The following is a 12,475-nucleotide window of genomic DNA, read 5'->3' on the forward strand; positions in this document are numbered from 1 at the left end:
ATCGGATCAAATAAATGTTATTACAGTGTCCTTCATTGGTTTAACGCTTTCCAAAACTTGGATGGGTCAGTAGACAATAGCGAGGGAGGCGTAACGTTGACATAGCCCCTCCTGGCGTTTTGGTAGAAGAGCGATATACGGAAAGAGCTTCGTGAGAAGCGTGCCAACGACAAGCAGTGCTGCCAAGCTTTGCAGAACCGAAGAGGTGCTTTTTCTTATGAAGAAGTCTTTTTAGGCTTGTTGTAAACCATGGCGCTCGCTACATTTTGGATATAATTTTCAGTGGTACGTCCCTGTCGATCAATGAAACAACTTCGTCTCTAAAAAGGCTCCGATTCTGATCGACTGAGCTGTCATAAAAGCAAGGCATATAGTTATCGATGAAGTGTTCCAGTTCCTTACTTATTGCTGCATAGTCCCTTTTCTTGTAATTTCTTAATGTCTTGGTAATAGAAGTTCGGGGAGAAATGCCGACGTTTAAGATAAATGCAAGGCAGCAATGGTCGCCAAGACCAGGAAAATAAGTCAGTGAGCGCGTCAAGTTTGGTGTGGTGGTCAGGATAAAATGTGGATGGATGGATGGATGGACGGACGGACGGACGGACGGACGGACGGACGGACGGACGGATGGATGGATGGATGGATGGATGGATGGATGGATGGATGGATGGATGGATAAATGGATGGATGGATGGATGGATGGATGGATGGATGCTATTAGCGTTCCCTTTGGAACGCGATGGTGGGTTGCGCCACCAAGCTATTGCTATTATACTGCTTTATAGCCTACCTACCTAAGAAAGCACTATGAACTTCCACAACCAATTTTTCTGACCCCATTTTGCGAACTTTGCTTTCTTACGTCTCCGTTTTGTTTTGTGGTTCCCCTACTTTTCTTCCACAAATCTTCCAACTGCCTCTTACTAATGCCTATTGCGGACATGTTTACTTTTCCACTGCTCTCGCTGAACGCAAGGGCTTCAAGGAGGCCCGTGGTGCCTAAATCGACCGCTGGGCAGACGTCATCATATTCTTATAAAACATGCTCCACAGTTTCCCTAGCTTTACCGCAGCGAGCACATGCTTCTTCTTTCTTCTTGCTTTATAGTTGCGTTTTCTAAGGCATCCCGATCTCGCTTCGAAAAGTAATGAGTTTGCCTTTGAGATATCATAAATTGTTTCTTCCCTGATTTCGTTTTTTCCTCTTAAGAACTCTTAAGTAGTTACTCATGGCTGGTTTCGTTTCCATTTCCGCTACCCATTACATTATTTCCGCCTCTCTGACTTTCCGCTTGACGTTCTTTGCTGCTGTGTTGCCCACCCCAGAGGCCGCATACTTGCTGGTAAGCTTCCTAGTTCTTTTCCAGCACTGTGAATCAATGTTTTTTCCTGTACAGATGCCCCAACACTCTCCCAGCCCATTCACTTTCTTCCATATTCCATATTCTTCCATATTCCATATTCTTCCATATTCCATAATCAATTTTACTGCGACCTTACCTCACTTCAAAACTAGTCCAGCCCATATCACCCTGCACAGCTTCATTTGTAGTCTTGCTGTCAGCGACCAATGCGAGGCGTCCTGCTGACCTTTGGATTTCTATCGAGTCCTGATTGCACCCCTGATTATAAGCAAAAAACCACATTTCCAAAAATAATTCCTAGAACCATGACACCTTTCCACATACCCCGGAGCACCTCGTGCCTGTTGTATCCCGATAGCGCTCTGTGCTTCATTACGGCTGCATTATTCTGCCCCTTCACCGTTATGGTTCCTTCCTGGGTTTTCATATATCTACTTGCTTCGTTTATCCATATACAAATGTATTTTTATTCTCTTACACGAGGTATTTCCTGGCCCTGTATTGCCACTGTCTGTTGATTGTTTTCTTGGATTACCATAGAACCTGGTTTTCTAACACTACATTTTGAACCTAATTTCTTGGCTTCCTGTCCACAGATATTAGCCGGACGTTGCAAATCACTTTGCTTGTTAGCTAGCAAAACAACGTCATCCGCATTAAATAAACCTGGAAGCTGCTGCTCTACTACTGTACCTGCCTGGTTGAATGAGCGATTAAACCCGATATTACTTCCTTTTAGCACCCTCTCCATCCTCACCATGTAAATCATAAACAGCAGTGGTGATAAAGGGCCCCCTGCATCGGTCCCCTTGTTGATATCAATTTTCTCCTCGCTCGTCATCCCTTCCCATTCATCGCAAACGGTATTTTCTAGGTAAATCTCTCTCAAAAGCTGTAGACAATCGTCACCTAAGGTTTCCCCTTCCAGAATATCCCACAAAATGTTGCGGTCTACGTTGTCACAGGTTCCCGTAAAGTCTAAAAGGCCACATAAACGGTCTTCTTTCTACTCTTGATATTTGAATACACTGAGTAAGAACAAATAAGTTATCATCCAAACGCGTACCTATTAAGAAGCCATTCTGAAGTTCTCACAAAATGCCATTATTCTCTGCCCATGCTTGCAGCTTCAATATGATTGCCTGCTTTGCTAGCCTGTATATTACCGATGTAATGGTCAACGTTCTATACGAGTGAATTCTATCTTTCTCCCCCTTACCTTTCTAAATAAATGCCTTCTACTTGGTCGCCATGCTGTCTGGTATTCGTCTATCTTTTTATAGCTTCTTCCTCTGATTTCACGAGAGCTTCCACACTTTTTGGTCCTAGTTCACTAATCAGCCTAATGGGAACTTCGTCTAGTCCTGTGACTCTGGGCTTAGGAATTTTCTCTTCGCCTTTCTTCCGCTTGTAATCTGTCAGCACCAGATCCTTTTCCACCTGGTTCTCTTTCATGCTATTTTTTCTTCAAATAGAACCTCGTCATTGCTTTGCAAATATTCGGCTGTTATTTTACGGATGCAATTTATTTCCGCTTTCCCTTCCATTTGTTTTCCATCTTCGTCTAGGATATGTTGTTGTATTGTTGTTGACTTCCTGCCTAGTAAATTTATGTGGTTCCATAATATCCTAGGTGCGGCCTTCTCTTTCTCAAGTATTTCTGGCGAGCAACGTTCACTTTCACCTTTTATCTTTGGTTGCACCAGTATTTAAACCATAGTCTTCTTCTCACAGTATAATTCCCATTTTCTGGCTACTTCTTCCTGCTGCAACTGTGCCTGCTTTGCCTGCCTATGCTTTCGGGATGCTTTCTTTCCTTTAGGGATCGCTTCTCCTATCTCACTGTTCTACCAGCTCTTCGGTTGCTTTTTTGCTTTCGAACGAACATGTTGTTTCGCTTTAGGGTTTTCCGTCATTATTACACTTAGAAGCTCACTAAATTCCCAAATTTTACTTGGCCATTTGCCGAGTTCTTCCTCGACTCTAGTAACATTTCTTATTTGTTGAGCGTTCAAATTGGTACTGGCCATTTTGCACTCCTTACTCTCTTTCGCAACAACATATCCCACTCTCAGAATGATGCGTTTATGGTCACTCTCTATGCTGCTATGCCCTTCCTCATCAAATACCATTTGTTTCAACTTATCATGAATCCATTCTGTGATCTGCCCTTCACACTTAGGCCCTGAATTCGCGATAACGAGGTTATGTTGCTCACAAAGGTCTAGCGTTTACTTCCCGTTGCTGTCGGTATAGCCATCCAAATCCTGTATATGGGCATTCATGTCACCTAATAGGATAATTTCAGCATCTTTCCCGAAACCCCTAATATCAGCACTTATGTATTCCACTAACTCTTTATTCTTCTGTGTGCATTTATTTCCGGTTCACAAATAGGGGGGGGGGGGGGGGGGCGTAACGCCCAACCAAGTTTTTTTTCCCAATCATTGTACCTGATTACCAAAGATGCTCTTGATATTTTGAATTTACTCTTTTTAATTTGGCTCCCTGATGGATGAGCATTCCGACTCCCCCTCAGTTTCTTTCCGACTTAGTTCTCTCGCGCCCTTCCGAAACGTAATTGTCAATCACTGGCTGCCATTCCGAGTCTCTAAGGTGCGTTTCTGTAACCGCATACATCCCTATTTCCTCTTTATTGAAGTGCTCCCCAATCTCTGCCCACTTTTCCTTTCTTCTTTCACCTGACAAGTTTATGTAGCATGTTTATGTTTATGTCATTTATGTAGCATGGTGAGCTCTCTTTCTTGCATTCATCTTTTTTCTGTTATTGACTGTGATGCTATTCTGAGGTTCCCTTAGGGGACATTCTTCATTAGTACATTAGGTACCGTGAGCACCCTAAAAAAGCAACAGCGCGACCAGCAAGTCGCCAGCCCATTTCTCGTGCAAGCCTGTAATTGAAGTGACCCGCCGTGGTTGCTCAGTGGCTATGGTGTTAGGCTGCTGAACACGAGGTCGCGGGATCGAATCCCGGCCACGGCGGCCGCATTTCGATGGGGGCGAAATGCGAAAACACCCGTGTACTTAGATTTAGGTGCACGTTAAAGAACCCCAGGTGGTCGAAATTTCCGGAGTCCCCCACTACGGCGTGCCTCATAATCAGAAAGTGGTTTTGGCACGTAAAACCCCACAATTTAATTTTTTTTAATTGAAATGGATACTATCTCGTTGAAACCCATCACACCTTCCCACTTCCCTGTATGCTTCGACAACCTCGAAGCCTTTCTCTCGGCTAATTTTCCATATCGTCTCACTACCGGCCACTGCAGCTCCTTGTACGTGACTGTCACGTACAGGCACCTCCAGCACCATGCACACCATGATCTGCTCCTGAGGGGACAGCTCGCGCATATCAACCCCCCCCTTTCTCAAGCGCTGGGCTAGTCCTGCCCCTTCCCTGTTTAAGACGTCATTTAGCCCACCTGCTACTATGAGAAGGTTGCGCACGTGGGCATTTTCCGCGAGGTTTGCTTTTGCTCGCTCCATTACAGAACAAAGCGTCCGCCCCGGAAATGTCCCTACCGTCACTCTTTTGTCGCCTTTCACCCTCACCACAAGTGTTTCTGAGCACCTAGCCAGGTTTCAGTCGCCGGCGATAATCGCCATTTCACTCTCGCCTAGCTCTCCCTGCTTCCCTTTGTCCTTTTCCGTGTGATTGGGAATCAACAATGGTCATTGACCCCTGCTCTCCTGCTTTCGCCACGTGGCGGCCTCAGGGTAGGGGACACTCTTTCCAGCTAGCCCACCACCGTGTAGCATGCATTCCATGTACTTTTTCTAGCACTCCCTCTCCTGTACTGTCTAGGAACTGCGTTCCATCGTCATGACCATTCAAGTTCACAATGGCGGCCCTATTCAGCTTTTCGTCGGCTGCTTCCAAGTCTCTTTTCCACTACCTTCCGTGCATCACGCTCCCTATTTAGCTTATTTTTTAGGTCTTCAACCTGTTTAACAAGCTCTTCCTGGAAAGCCTCCATTTTCTCCAGCCTACCATCAACATCACAGTGTGTGCCGATTGACTTGATTCCTTCTCCATTCTGATTCGTCCCCTCATCTGCCTTGAGGGAACCCCCACACACTGCCCGCCTTCTGCTTTCTTGCCGAGTATTTTGCAGCTTTTTCGAATGCAAATACTATAATACTATAATAATGCAGAGCACGTGCCTTCTGGCAAAAACCGATACGCGCAAGATCTAAATCCTTAAGATGTCGCAATGTAATTCTCACCAATGTTTTAAAAGCAATCATTGCCGCAGAGACTTAAGGTATCAGACGTTTCCACACGTGTTCAGCCACGCAGCCACGCTTTCACTTTCCTACCAAAACACACAAAGTCAAACGACTAATAGCTATTAGTTTTGCCACTTCGAGGGCACTATTTAAATGCTATAAAGGCTTATCTTCCCACCCGGTTGCACGTGTTGAAGCACGCGGCGCGAAAGGACGCGCTCTGACTATCCTGCAAAACCAAATGTACACGAATAGCACCCGTGCCTACGAAAAAGAGAGACAAAGAAAATTAAACTACCCCATTATTATTTAAACGCTAAACAAATCAGCTAATCAAAACAGAAGCAAGCTCAAAGCATGCACAATACAAAATCACAAGCCACTCTGTTATGAAAACAAAGCGCTTAGGGCCACCTGGAAAGACTTAAAGCTACTAAGCCATATAGTTACGGCGCGGCTCGATAGATGGCGCTAATCGCTGATGATCGATAGATAGATGGGCGGTTTTGTTTGGATTTTGTGGCGGGTGGACGTGCTTTTCGGGGCTTCGTGGCGGCGAGTAAATCAAAAATTTTTGTTCATGATTTCAGCCGGCTTCTGTTCTTTATTTGCTGATTTTTTGCCTTTAAATAGTAATTAGGTGATTTTCTTTTTTCTGCTTTTGTTTTTGTCTCGTATTTCAGGTGCGCGGGTGGACTTCGTGTACATTTTGTTTTGCAGGATGGTTAGAGTGTCCTTGCGCGCCACGTGCTTCAACACGTGCAGCCGGGTGGGACTTTGAGTGTTTGTAGTCTTTAAATGGTAGCTCGGAAGTGGCAAGACTAATAGCTATTTGTGGTTTTACTGACCTTGTTTTGGTATGAAAGTGAGAGCGTGGCCGCGTGTTACAGCGCGTGCGAGAGCGTGTCATACCTTCTTTCTCCGCTGCATTGATTGCTTTTGAAACAGTGGTGAGAGTTGCTTTACGACATTTTGAGGATTTGGATCCTGTGCGTATCGGTTTTTGCTAAAATGCACGTGCTCTGCATTGATATAGTATTATATTATTATCGTATTTTAATCAGGAGTAGCATTATTAGAGTATTATTGTATTTGCAAAAAGCCGTGCAATACATGACGAGAAAGACGGGAAAGCAGACAGCTCGCGGGGGGTCACTCAATGCAAATGAGGAGACGGATGAGAATGGAGAGGGCATCGAATCAACCAGCAGACAATGTGATGTCGATACTAGGCTGCAGAATATGGAGGCTTTCCAGGAAGAGCTTCTCAAACAGGCCTTCCATTATAGCATTTGCTTCTCTGTATACTTTTTAGCTGAATCCTCAATATCGGCTCCTACAGAAAGGTCACCAATGTAGAAAGACGCAGCAAGCAACTTGGCTGTTTCTTCTGTTTGATCGTTGCTCCCTTCAGGTGCTGTTGGAGTGTGGCGCTGAGTAGGCATCGGCTTACTACTGTTCCATAAGGCAACCTTGTGATGCGCCATTCCTTTATTTTAGGATCGGGTTTTCTCTTAGAGGGTATATCCTTGAACCACAGGAATCTCAGCGCATCTGTCTTCCATTTTTTACGCTAACCTGGAGAAAGATTTCCTCAATGTGGAATAGCTAGAGTCAATATTTGAAGATTCTTCAGATTTTGAAATTGTTCTCCTTTCGTCAGCTTTTCGTTTTCATGCACAGATGGCTTGAATTGCTCCAAAAAGCAGGCCAATGACAAAGCTGTCCGTCGAATGTCTGCAACTGTAGAAATGGAAGCTTGATTGATTTGCGCTAGGCACGATCAGCGACTGCATGTGCTGAATCTGCACCTGGGGGCAGCAGGAGAACACTGATTTTGATGGAGTAGCCACTCCCGAGCCTTCAGCTCCCCCAGCATTCCTCGCGAAGCATCTTCATAAGTCAACACAGTTTCAAATTCTGTCGTGAACTCGTCCTCAGGAATGGCTTTTTCTATCTCGGCTTTAAGCTTGTCCAAGTCCGCATTATCGGCGTGTAGTCGTTCGATCAAAGGTGAAATCTGAGCACTGCCAGAGTTTTCAATCACGGCTTTCGCTTGATTGATGAGACGCATATTCATCTGGGGTCGCCCCGTTCGCTTGTCTTTAAGGACTTTGAGGCAGTTAATCTTGTGTTTCAACAATGTGTGACCTCGCTCGCCTTCTCAGGTGGACGCTGAGTAGGTGTGTTATCACGGCGAAGTGCAAGTCAGGCCGTACCGTCTGGCTTTCGAAGGAGCTTTCCGCTGTCATTACGACGTGGTGTCTTTGCTTTTAAAGTTCCCTATGTGCACTCCAGGCGTGTAGAGTCCCGGGTTTAGGCACCAAGTTATAGAACAAATGGTCACGGCCTATGAAGCAAACACGACTGTATTAACATTATTTACATTAATTAGATAGAATGCAGCCAATGACGGACGCTGTCTTTTTTTCTAATTTTTGGTCTTCTCCGCGCGCCCACGCTGTCGCGTGTCGCGCAGTTGGCGTCTTTTTCTCTAGCTCTTTGAAGAATGGTAAATATTCAAAAGACGCCATTATCACGAAAGGCTTCAAACAGGCACTAGGCATAGCCGCAACAGCCCCGAATGAACGATTCGAAGAACTGGGACTGCGCAATACCCTGAACGAGCTGCTCGAAGCTCAGAGGACCGCTCTACTGGAAAGGTACTCCAAGAGCCAGACAGGGCGGCACATATTATTATTCCTTAACATTATTCACGAGTCCCTATTGGAGCAAAATATACATCCTAACCGAGCTCAGTACAAACATCTACGTTCTGCCACTACCCAAGAACACGCACTCCGCATATTGTCACGTGGTAGTGACTGTGGCGAACACAGTAGCAAGACACTAAATGGCGAAACTAAATCTTTATACGGCAAGCTTGTGCCCTCAAAAGAAATTACACGTAAATAATAACGATAGCGGTGAACACAGCTGGCGATCGTCGGAAATCTGATCAGCGCGTCAAGCACGTCGGCTTTTATACATCAGTCGTGAAATGTTCCAGAGTGATCGCTGGGACCAACGGGTCTTCCACAAAGTTCTACACGATTCGCGTCACGCATACAAGCAATCAGGTTAAACAATGTTCGGTGACAGACAGCGGATGGAACCATCGATAACATTCCACAAACTTCAGATACATGCAGGCGCGTCCTCCGCTGTGCGATAACATTTGTTAGGTGGTGAAACGTGGTCGCCCGATAAAGATAAACAAGTACACGTGTCAATATCCCCCTCTTAAAAGCATCGACCCGATGCTTTTAAGAGGGCTTTTTTAACAAACAAAAGTAATAAAGAAAAACACCCGTAGCAAAGAAACAACAAAATGAGGAAGTTCCTCAGCGTGCGTAAAAGGGCTTAAGACGCACGACGTGGATCACTTCAGACCGTGCTATGCGCCGCTCTGAATGCAAAATGACGTCTGGCACGACCTCATACTCCAGTTCGCCAATAGGTCACATGATCTTGTCGGGTCGGAAACAGCACCGCAATAGTTTCTCACTGGGTCCTCGTCGGCGTATCGGGGTCCAAACCCAAAAAGGGTCGCCGGGCTGGTACTCGACGTAGGGTCGTCGGAGGTTGTACTGTCGGGTTAGCGGTCGGGCTTCTTCGGCGCGCTGGAGATAGGTGCCGACGTCAAGATTCTCTTCGTCGGTGACGTGCGGCTGCATGGCATCGAGAGTCGCTGTCGCGTTCCGGCCGTAAACCAGCTTGAACGGCGTTATCTGTGTTGTTTCTTGCACCACCGCCTTGTAAGCGAAGGATGGGTACGTCAGAACAGCATCCCAGGTCTTCTGTTCGACGTCGACGTACATTGCTATCATGACGGCGAGGGTCTCATTCAGGCGCTCCGTTAGACCATTCATCTATGGGTGCCAGGCAGTTGTACTTTTTTGCCTTGTCTGACTGTACTGCAGAATGGCTCGAGGGAGCTCCGCTGTAACGTTCGTTCCTCTGTCCGTGATCAGGACTTGTGGGGCACCATGTGGCAGCAGGATGTTCTCGAAGAATTTCGCCACTTCGGCTACGGTACCTTTCGGGAGACCTTTCTTTCAGCAAAGCGGGTGATGTAGTCCGTCGCCACGACGATCCACTTATATCCGTTTGTTGACGTTGGAAAGGGTCCCAACAAGTCCAACGTGATCTGCTGAAATGGTCGGCAAGGGCGCTCGATCCGCTGTAGTGATCCCGCTGGCCTTGTCGGTGGTGTCTTGCGTCGCTGACAGCCTCGGTACGTTCTGACGTAACGGGCAACGTCGGCGATCAGGTGTGGCCAGTAATACCTTTCCTGTAACCTCGATAGCGTCCGGGTGAATCCGAGGTGCCCAGTGGTCGTATTCTCATGCCGAGCGTGCAGTACTTTCGGACGCAGCCTTGACGGAAAAACACGAAGGACGTCGGCGTGGATTGGTGAGAGGTTCTTCTTTACTAGTAGGCTCTTTTGAAGCGAGAACGAAGACAATCCTCGCTTAAATGCCCAAGGGACAACGTCGGTGTGCTCTTCCGAATACTCGACGAGGCTTTTTAGCCCCGGGTCTGCTCGTTGCTGTTCATCAAAGCTTTCCGCGCTTGTTATTCCAAGGAAAGCGTCGTTATCCTCTTCATCTTGCGGCGGCGAGTTAATGGGGGTGCGTGATAGGCAATCGGCATCAGAGTGTTTTCGTCCGGGCTTGCAAGTTACAGTGATCTCGTATTCTTATAGGCTGAGGCTCCGCCGCGCCAGCCGCCCTGACGGATCCTTCAAATTCGCTAGCCAAGAAAACGCGTGATGGCCGCTGACGACTTTGAATGGCCTGCCATATAGGTATATATGGTACCGCATATTGTCGAGCTGTTCATAAAGCTAAGCATAAGCTTTTTCGTATGACCTGCGATTCCTAATGACTAACAATCCAAAAAAATTCTGGCGTACCATTTCCCCTGCTTCTTCTCCCTCTAATTTAGCATACAGGATGAAATCGGTAATTTGATGGAGGAAGAAAAAAATTGCTGTTGTCTTGAACAAGCACTTTACATCCGTATTAATGAAGGAAGACTGCTTAAATATTCCTTGTCGTGCCGACTTCAAATATAGGTATATGAACCACAGTGAAGTAACCATGGGAGGTATCACATTCAATAACCGAAACTTAAGGTATTCACCAGCTTCGATATGGATAAAAGCAACACTGAAATCTTTAAACTAACAATAATCCATTGCAGCATAATCCTTTAACATATCTTCAATCAGACACTATCCGTTGGACCACTTCCACATAATTGAAAATTAGCAAGGTGATTGCCATCCTCTAATCTGGAAATAAAAGTAACGTAAATAACTATCGCCCTATATTCCTGACTAACATCCCTTGAAAGATACTTGAACAAATAATTGCATCTAACATTTCGCAACACCCAGAAAATACCGATTTCATTTTTCACTAACAGACGGTTGTAGAAAAGCTTGTAGCAAACCCAGCTACTAGAATTCACCCATGACCTGTTTCCTAATATGGACGGTCACTAGGGGTGACTTGAAGTTTGATGCCAGATAAACAGGATTTAATCTGGCATCAGAATAAAAGCTGACCCGCCGAAGCTATATGGACTGTTCTTTTTGTATTTGGGATTTTGTCTGCGCTGCAGTTTAGCGTTGTTTCTTTTAATGTCATTCCTGAATAGCTTAGTTAGAGTCACAGTCCTTGGTCTAAGCAAGATGCGATTGTGTGAGGTAGAATGCGAAGGACCACTGGCCCTAGCAAGTCCAGTCGCCGTTTCCATAGCGGTGCAAGTACGAGAAGTGTGTGGCGAAAACCAGGGTCATTGCCAGAAATGCAATGTTCTTCGGCGCATGGCAGCTGCGAAGGGCTGTTTCTTCGACTGTCACAACCTGTGAGCCCGTTGATGCACCACTCGCACAACCTTGAATCATGCACGCCATGTATCCAGACATGTACACTACAAATAGATGCACATCGTGTGGCGAGGTTGCCACACTTAATCACATGTTATGCGAGTGTCAGTACCTAACATATAAGTCGGGCAGTGCAACCCCTCTGTCTCTTCCACCGTCAGCCTCCGCTCGCGCTGGAAGACCGCACTGCTCAGCTCGAACCTGACAGCACAACCCTGGGCCGACCAGCGAGGCGAGGAAGCCGCTTCGAGGCAAGGTCTCGGAACAGCGTCCGCGGCGGGTGCCCAGACCCACTAAAAAGACGCCGGACTCGAATCTTATTGATTTGAAAATAAAGTTTACGCTCTCTGCTGTGCATGGCAGCTTAGAAGGTCTGTTTCTTCGAATACCACAACCTGTGAGCCCGTTGATGCACCACTCGCACAAGCTTGAATAGATAACTGCACTCGTTTCTGTAAACTGGCAATGCGCACTGGCGAAAAAAAAAAGTTGGTAGAGTCACGGTTTCTCCGATGAGGATGCGATCGAATTTGCATAATAATGTTCCTAAAGAAGCGAATTTTTTTTTCTTCTGACCTCAGACACTCAAAATTTCAATACATGCGAGCACTAAAAATTCCCTGCAGAATGCCATAATTCGTGATTGAAGAGGTTAAAGTCTCTTAATTAACTTTGCCTATTTTCCGCACGGTGAGCGGCATCGGAGCCAGCTGTGGAAGACGAATTCACGAGCAGAAGCACGAGCGCGTGTGTGCGCGAGGCAAAGCTCACATGCCAGGGCATAAACGTTTTTTTTTTTTAATGAAACTGTTGATTCACTGGCAAATACATCACTATTCGGCCCTGTTCTCCCTATTCTACCAGTGACAGCACAGATCACGGCGGCAAGATTTCGGATGCGATCAATAAGATTAGCCTTATCAAACCCACATTTGACTGCTTCTCCAGAGTATAAGCACCT

The sequence above is a fragment of the Dermacentor andersoni genome, chromosome 3 (genome assembly GCF_023375885.2).
Source record: "Dermacentor andersoni chromosome 3, qqDerAnde1_hic_scaffold, whole genome shotgun sequence".
NCBI classification, from domain to species: Eukaryota; Metazoa; Arthropoda; class Arachnida; order Ixodida; family Ixodidae; genus Dermacentor; species Dermacentor andersoni.